The 8,823-nt window shown below is 46.2% G+C and overlaps 1 long non-coding RNA gene across 1 annotated transcript; it reads right to left on the bottom strand.

Moving 5' to 3' along the window:
• Positions 1-1,292: 1,292 nt before the first annotated feature.
• Positions 1,293-4,411, bottom strand: LOC140698662 (uncharacterized). The gene is made up of 3 exons (XR_012076466.1): positions 4,333-4,411; positions 3,785-4,156; positions 1,293-2,489 (listed from the first exon to the last, which is right to left on the bottom strand). It is a non-coding gene; the product is annotated as an uncharacterized lncRNA (long non-coding RNA).
• Positions 4,412-8,823: the final 4,412 nt, after the last annotated feature.

Below are 8,823 nucleotides of genomic sequence, written 5' to 3'. Positions count from 1 at the left end.
CCAACACTGCAGCTCCGGCTTAAAACATCTTAAATCAATAGCAGTTTGAGGTGACTGGAGTTTAATTCAGGTAGACTCCTCTACAAACCCATCAAAACCATCATCACTTCTGGGGCAATTCAGGGTGGATCCTGGGAACACCTGCAGTGGGCAGTCTCCTGGGCTTTGTCGCCTCTTTCCCGCTGCACAGCTGCGGGGAGCCACCTCCAGACGGCTGCGACGCCACTGCGCTGGCCCGGGCTCTGCTGGCGGCAGCCCCTGCAGCCCCACCTGGCTCTGCAAGGCTGTGGTTCTGCTCGGGGTGGCTGCTGAACGCTCCTTCCCCAGGCCCCCAGGAGAGCTGGGGCCTTCTACTCCCAGGAACAAAAGGTCCCCTCCAAACAGCCTTAGATTGTGATGGCTCTTCCAGCCTCCCAAGTGCAGCCCCTGCATCTGTTAGGAGCTTGTATCAAATGCCCCAGGGGCCAGACTGAGGGCCCCCTGTCTGATTACCTCCCACCTGACACTTGCAGCCCCACTTGCCCACTGAGGTGCCAGGGACTGAGTGTCCTTGCCTCTCAGGATGTGTTCTCTGCCTCTCCAAGGCTCCCTCCTCCCAGCCACAAGCCTCATGACCTCTTCTCTATTCTGGAGTAAGTCCCAATGCCCAGACGGCACGGTCCTAGGGCCCAAAGGTCCCCTCAGATATGCCCAAGGACCTTAAGACCTCATAATCAGACAGGGCTCCTGCTGATGGTATGTCAGGTAGGATACACCAGGCTGCAAGTAACAGATAGTCCCACCTCAATGGAAAGACCAATGCGCCCTCCCACTGAGCAGAGGTCCCGAGGGAGAACAGCTCTGGGGCAGGTTGGTTCACTGGCTCAGCAATGTCTCCCAAGACTCAAGTTTTTCCATCTTTCTAGTGACAATGTCAGAGTTTGGCTTGGTCCCCAGGGTGGCTCCTCACGGCACAAGATGGTTGCTGCACTGCCAGGAGTCACATCCAGACACTATGATGTCCAACAGAAAGAAGAAGATGTGCTTTCTCTTCTTCATTCCTCTCCTTAAGAGCAAGGAAGCCTTACCCAGCAGCCTCCTGGACACCCCCTTAAATCTCATTAGCCCTGATGGTATCACACGATTAAGCCCAGGGAATCACTGCCGAGGAATGGGACCACCATGATTACTCTTGGTGTCACCTCTTGGTACCCATCATGTACTTGGTTTGTTGTGGTATTTTCACCCTTTCCTTTTTTTATGTAAGAAATATATAAATAGTTTCTTGTTCTAAATAACTTATTCAATACAGAAGAATGCTGAGTAAAAATATGAGAAATGCTCTTTACAGCCTCCCCCAATCTCACTTTCCTTCTCTATTTTGCTGTGTCTCTTCCTGTCCCCTTTATGCATTTGCATATATGCGTATGTTCATACACACAGAGGCACTTTGCTTTAATTTTTACCTAGATGGTATTTTGTTCAGCTACTGGCCTTTTCCTGGTTAGCTCTCAGGACTTACTGATTTCCTTCATTCACTTCAGTGGCTGAATGTTCTCCCACAGGGTGGATATGCCATTGCTTTGCACTTTAACTAGCCTTTCAATCTTCTGCCTTATCCTCGTAGGTAGATGATGAACATCCTGAGGGCATATTTTTCTTATCTCCAAGCACTTAATACAGCATTTTTCAACAAAGTGAAAAAGTTAATTAACAATTCCAATGGCAAGATTCTTTCTTTGCCACAGAAATTGTCTTAGCGCAACTGACTGCTCGAGGTAGAGCCCTCTTCTGAGCCAGTAGGAGGGACATAGCTCCAAAATCTATCAGTTTGTCTATCGACAGTGACAAGTCAACCTACTGGCAAGGGAGAGTTGATAATTTTCTGCTTTCCTTTGGTGAGGTTTCCTGGGTTCAGGAAGGCACACCAACATGGTCTCCCTGAGCAGGTTGCCAATTCAGAGCACTTGGGCTACTTACAAAAGTTATGCGTTGTTTGGCTCACATAATAACATCAGGGCAGAGTTATTAGCAGCCCGCACTTCCTGGAGAACCATTTCAAGGACTACTAATGGTGCTCAGACTGCTGAGCTGGAACAGTTATCCACATGCCTAGACACACACTCTTAATAACCCTTTCCAGGTTTCTTGAGGCAGTCACGATTACATAAAATCGATTACAACTGAACCTATTCTAGACCCTTTGGTGGGGAGAAATTACTTCAATATGAGGCTATCACCTCAAAACAGAGCAACCATATTTAGGACTGGGAGGAACTTCTCTGAGCAATCACTCTTGAAGCAGATGTTGGCATTCAGACCTGCTGATAGCACCAGTGAAGATCATCTCAGGCCTCTTTGGGGCTCCTTGTACTTCTGAATCTGCCGAGCTTCCTGCAGTAGCCGAAAAAATTACCATTGTGAAAGAGCAAAGAAAAGAAACATCTGTGTCCCAGATGTGCTCTCTGGCATCGGGGAGGACTCTCAAAATTCAGACCTTAACAGGAAACCTGGAACAATGAAAGGGAGTCAGGCAATAGGAATGAGACCGAAATTAGTTTATGTCCCTCTGCTGATAATACACAAGGGGAAAGTTTTTGATCCGTCATTTTAATTAATATGGATTATGAAAACTCTGGTCCCTACCACTAGGAAGTCTACAACTGAATAGGAGAAAGATAGCATCCACATATGAAAAACTGAACGATGATACCAGGCACCCTGGGGTGGAGACTAAATAAATGCCTATTACGCATTTAGAAGGAGACTCCACTGCGATAGCCAGGCTCTGCTTCCAAACAGGGCTGCTAGTCTGCCTTGATACAAACACTCTGAGAGGGTTGTATTTGACCACGCCTGCGCACTTATTTCTTTCAAAAAAGCAATCTTCTCTGCAGACTCAGCCTGGATTTCTTTGCCGACTTGAATGCCTCTACACGTGTCTTCAGCTGCTGGGGCTGAAAGGTTCCCAGCCTGCCTCCTCTGCGTTTCCACCCCCGCCCCGACCTAGGAATAGCCATGGCCACTGAAGACATTGATTACCCTTCTCCCTTCACCTACACCTACCAACTCACCCTAATTTGTTGTGAAAAACATCTGCCAGCAGATAGAGAAGACAGAATCAGGAGACAACCTGGATACCACTTGTTATAAGGGATTAAGAGGGTAACCATACAGGCTGCTCCCTCAGGCCCAGGCACTGGTGTCCCCAGCACCCCACGTGGGTGTTTCTGTAGACAAATATTTTTTCAGGCCAACACTGGGTTACATGGTGGCAGACCTTGGGAGTCGAAAGAGAAAGATGAAACCTTCACAGCAACTAGGCGTTTTCTTTCAACGGGAGTTTTTCTCTCTGCAAAGTTTTGTTTTACCTGGTAATTAAAGATGGGCAAAAGCAGTCCTGGAGAAATAGCTTTTCCTCCTCTCCAAGCCTGTTTTTCCAGGAGGAACAGGCACAGGCAGGGCCAGGGAGCCCGCCAACCGCTCCTGATGGTTTATGGTCTGGGCCACTTCAATTTCTCATGTGTTACCTTTCTAGGGGCTGCGAGGCCCAGCAATCTGGACGCAGGCCAAGAAGTCAAGAACTGCTGAAGCCCAGGTCTCCGCTCTCGTACTGACACCAGCGACCACCCAGCCCTGTCAAACCACATGGCCCTGTTTTCCTGATGTATGAGGTGGGTAGAACATTTTCCCCCCAAAAGAGGACTCCAAGGGATTAATTAGTTAAAATCTGTAAACATGTATCATTATAATTATTATTCCAGTTTCTAGTTAAAACCAAACTGGCCAAAAGGAAAGAAAATACCTGCACTGCCTCTGAGGGCCGCTACCTTGGCTTTTCCGGTATTTCCAGCCTGGCTGGTGGGAGGAAGTCCCGGGAGGCTCAGCGCTGGCTGGGCCTGAGCCCAGAGCTGTGTTCGCCACGTTGGAGGATGAGGAGGCCAAGAATCCAGTTGAGCCCTGGATACAGATGGGCTCTGACTGTTCCTCTCCTGGACATCTCCCGAGAGACCCTGATGCAGTGCGTCTCCAGTAAGGCTCTGGGCCTTTATGTTTCTTGGAGAGTCACAGGTTGTGTAGGTGATCAGACAGGCTTTCGGTTGCTAAGGTGTCGAGGTAAAACCCGTGCTTCCAATGGAGTGACTACTCTCTCCTCGCGAGACGATCCTCTGGGCCTCTGAGGTTGTTGCAGAGAGAAAAGTCGTGTGTGGTAGGACAGCCCTCCCCTCCCAACATCTATCTTCTTCATGGGAGACCCTCAGTGGACCTCAGCCAGTCCCCCACGGCTCCCCTTCTCTGCGCCTGAAGAGTTCTATCCCATTCCAACTCCAGCTTCCACACACAAACGTCTACCTTTCTCCTAATGGAGCCCAAACCAAGGCCCCAGGCCTCTCTCTCTACGGACTTCCGGTCTGAGCGAGGCCTCCTTGCAAGATGGATGGCCGACGCCGGAAATGCCGTCACCGGAAGTGCCGGGCTAGAGCTCCCCCAATTCCGCTGAGGAAGTCAGGGCATAATGCCAGCCGGGAGCTCAGGAGAACAGTTCGCCACTGTTTAAATGGGCGTTTTTAAAGTACCTGTTCAATATTTACCTAGAGGGAAGGATGAGTCCTCTAAATAAATAAAGGAAGGACCCAACAGGGGAAAAAGTCCCCAGGAGGTAGCCTCAGCGTGGCCCCCCCCTCCAGAGAATTCATTTCTGGCCCCAAATTTGCAGCAATCCCCCAACCTTAGCAAAACAAAAGCCCGCAGTTAAGGTCACCCACCTGTCTCAAAAGACACAGTCCCCACGCAGGCCCCTCAAAACCCTTCATACCAGGCCCTCTTCAGGTATTCCTTCCCTCTCCCGGCTGTTTCCCCTGAAGGCAGATCTGGGGAAGACTATTGTCTCTCTGTCTTGCTACTGTTTTTAGTGGTGCCCCAGCTGTTCAGCTGGCCCACCCAGGCTAAAAGGGAATGTGGTTTCTTTCCAAGTGCACTGGGAGCCCTGAGTGCTCTGGTGTTCCTCCAGGGGTGGCTCTGGGCCTGCCTGCTCCCTGCCCACCACTGCTGGCAACCCGGGGCCCCTGACATATGTCAGATAGGCCATGACACAGAAGAGACACAGAAGTTAGGGAAGGTTGCTCTTTGGGTCCTTATAAGCATAATTCTGGCTTCTGCCTTGACACTCCCTTCACATGCCCTTGGTCATCTCTCCCAGGCCCACAATGCTGCTTGTGGGGCTTGTTACAATTGAAGGGGACTTCCATTTGTCCGGGGGGTGCCAAACTTCTCCCTCTGCTTCCTCTACCATTTCCATGACTCAAGCTGCCTGGAAACTGGCTTTCTGACATCTGGCATAATACTCTTCCTTTGCCTTTTGAGGCAAGTCCATAATGATCACCGGAACATCTTTTACTTGAGACTACGGATCAAAACTGGTACCTAGAACATGAAATAAGTGGCAGAAAGAAAGGCCAAAGGGATGTAAGTGGAGTGTTTTTCAGAATATACTCAACTTGGAGGACCACTGAAAATATTGTTAATCAGGAGCGTGTATAATGCAGTGTGCTGGGCTGAGGGCCCCAGGGTGGACAGGGAGCCTCCCTCCCCAGCACTCATGCTTAGAGTACAGAGTAGGGTGTGTGTGTGTGTGTTTGTGTGTGTAGTAATTACATATAACTTTTAAGAAAAGTATTTCCAAGACCAATGGTATCAGAATGAATTGGCACTATGTGGGGTAATTAAACAAGAAATATGTGTACTCCGTTTATAGATGGTAACAGCACTTTTGGTAGCCAAGACACTCCCTCTGTCTATGAAGCAGGGCTAGGCAACCATTTTTAATTTAGTTAACCAACCCCAGTCCCTTTCCACTTCTACATAGTAAGTAAACACTTGAGTACTTGTCTCTGGGTTTGGTCACCTGGTGGTGTCCAGGATGCCTGGAAGCCTTGGGTCCTCTGCATCATGGTCCACTGGGTTTTATGCATTCCCCAGGCTGGTATTGGCTGTCACTAAAAATATTCACCAGCCATGGATGAGAAAATCTAGGAGTTGTGGTTTTTTCTTTGTCAAGTTCGGCCAACATCTCTTGAGCTTTGGGGTGCAATCATTTTATGTAACCCCTTGTTTCTGGATATATCTTTGGTTGATATTTGTTGCCATTTCTTGTACGTCTTGATATTCTGCTATAGGTACTTTGTTCCACGTTAAATTAATACTTATTTTTTACTTATAAACAAAACAAAACCACATAGAAGGGTGTGATATTAGAGATGAAAGTCTTGGCTTTTAGCTCTACTTCCCAGAGATGATCACGGCAAACAGACACAGCCTTGGAAGGGTTCTCTGCATGATCAAAGTCCATAGGCTGCTTTTCTACACAAACAGGACCATACCGTACCCATTGGACTTCAACTTGCTTCCTTTATTTAAAGCTGTGTCTTGGAACTCTTTCCACATTTGAACCTGGAGAAGCACTTCATCTTTCAGTGGGGTGTGCTACTCCAGTCTATGGGGGCCACCAGTTAGCTGGTCTCTTGTTGAGGATGTTTAGCTTGTATCCAGTTTTTTTCCTCCTGAAGAGTCAGTCAGAGGATTGGATACAATATTGGGTGTTTCGTTGCTTCCTTTAAGAGTATAATTGTAGGATGAATTTCTACAGCTGGATTAAAGAGCGGTCACTATTTACATCTTGATAATTGTTACCAAATTGCTTTCCAAATAAGATACCAACAGTATATTGATGCAACAGAATGTTTTTAAAGAAGCAAAATAGCCAACTCAATTATCCGTAAATGGCCATCCACAGTGTGTTAAGCCTCCCTTCCATCAGAGCCTGCTGATTTGGGCTGGATTAAGCCAGGAAGGAATTTAACTATGGACTTCTCTCTGCATTTGTCTTCTGAAGCTAAATATGTAAGATTTGGGCAGTTCTGAGCGGTTTTGTATTTTCTTTTCACTGCGGCCCCCTGTGTTCCTCTTGTCCCAAGGTCAGTCTGCTGTGTGTCTGCATCGGGCCAGGGGGCCAGCTGGGGTTTAATGACGCTTGGTGCCTGAGCCTCTATAGAGCTAGAAGGGGGTTCTGGGGTGAACTGCCAACTGCAGGCTCGGGCTGGGGCTCCCCGAGGTGTACTGTTCTTAGGATTTCTTTTTACCTCTCTAGTCATCCTGCGCTTCACAATCCAAGCGCCCCTGTTCCTTAGCCCTTTTCTACCTGCATTGTCCACTAGAAAATTATTAAGGGGGTTAATAGAGTTGCTGTTCTAGGATCTCCTCTTCTGGCGGCTCAGGGTGGATTTTCTGCAGTAATTCTCAAGCAATCTGGGGTGAAGGACTACTCTCTTTATTTTCAATTTCCAACCTGTTATGGACTGATACTTTTGTAAAGTACCAGAAAAACTGAATGGTTAGAAAAATAAAATAAAAGACATGTACAAACTATGAGCCCAATTCCTTTTTATTACATTTAAACAGACAGAACATTACTCTATTATTTTGCTCTAAACATATTTTTAAAATCTTGCTCTCAGTTTCTGTTCTCATCTCATTAGAGCTCGGGAGCAGTTTGAGTCACACTGCTTGAAGCCCACCTCTAGAAGCTTCTGCGAGCTTCTTTTCCACCCTAAGCCTCTATAATTTTGCTGGGAGAGTGATTCTCATCCAATAGGGGAAGTCATCCCAGTTTTCAGCCATGGAGGGTCTGGGTCAGTCCCCAGGGTTTAACATTGGGTTTGGGTTTAAGCTCAAGGTCCTGCCCATTTACCTCTGGTCCCCTTTCCACCCATCGTTTCCTCTGTGGGAAGCAGTTACTAATGTGCAGGATCCCGTGATCTGCTGTCTTCAAATTAGACATATTCTTTCCTTTATGGTTTTACTTTCAATTTGATTTAGGTCAAACATCAACCTTCTTATCAGTATTACTGTCTCTTCTCTATAACCAGCTACAGACAAGCGAAATGTGAAATTGGAGGATGTGGATAAAAGGGAAGTGATAGTTTTTTCCATCTGGCCATGAAAACTTTTTAATTCACTTTTAAAATAATTTTACACTTTGTGAGATACTGAGGATGGATCTTAATAGAAGGGAAATTATGAGCAACAACCCCTCACAATATGAGATTTTAAAGCTCTTTTGTCTTTAAAAGGGGCAGACTGTTTCAATGTTAGATACCTACGAAAATTGGTTTTCAGATTTCCTTTTGGAACCTGAAGTAGCAGCTCACAGCGGCATCTAGTGGACATAAGTGGTATAACAGATGGAGTAGACCAGGCAGAAAAATAAAAGTACAGTGATTTTTAAGTACTGTATTTCATTAATTATAAAGCTCAGACTTTTTTCCTGTTTTGAACAGTTTTGAAATTGAGTTATGGCTAAAAATATGTGGCACATCACAGTTTAATTAAAAATTTTTCTTTCTCAGTGATACTTTGTCTTACAATTGATGACATCTTAGCTTTATCAAAATATGATTTTTCATATGAAACTTTGTAGGATGTTCATTCAGTTATTCTCTCAGTAACATTGAGCATCTGCTTTATATATGTTAACATATTGACTTACTGCATATATTGTATTCACTGCATATATTTCATTTGCATTATATTCAAAACTCTTACTTGTAATGCAAAATGTAGCTCTTTTTTTGTGATACACCAATGCACTGATGGCAATCAGACCTAACTCCATGAATTAAAAAATCCATTACTGCTTAGGCCCAGTAGTTCTCAAGACTGGCTGCATTTAGAATTGCCTGCAGAAATTTCTAAACTATAACTAGCCAGACAGCACTTCCGAGAGAGCTTATCTAATTGGTCCAGGGGTGAGGCTCACACATTAGAAGCTTGTAAAAGCTTGTGAAG

The sequence above is a fragment of the Vicugna pacos genome, chromosome 1 (assembly GCF_048564905.1).
Source record: "Vicugna pacos chromosome 1, VicPac4, whole genome shotgun sequence".
Taxonomy (NCBI): Eukaryota; Metazoa; Chordata; class Mammalia; order Artiodactyla; family Camelidae; genus Vicugna; species Vicugna pacos.
The sequence above is the reverse complement of the archived record's forward strand: the minus strand, read 5'-3'. Positions and strand labels throughout refer to the sequence as shown.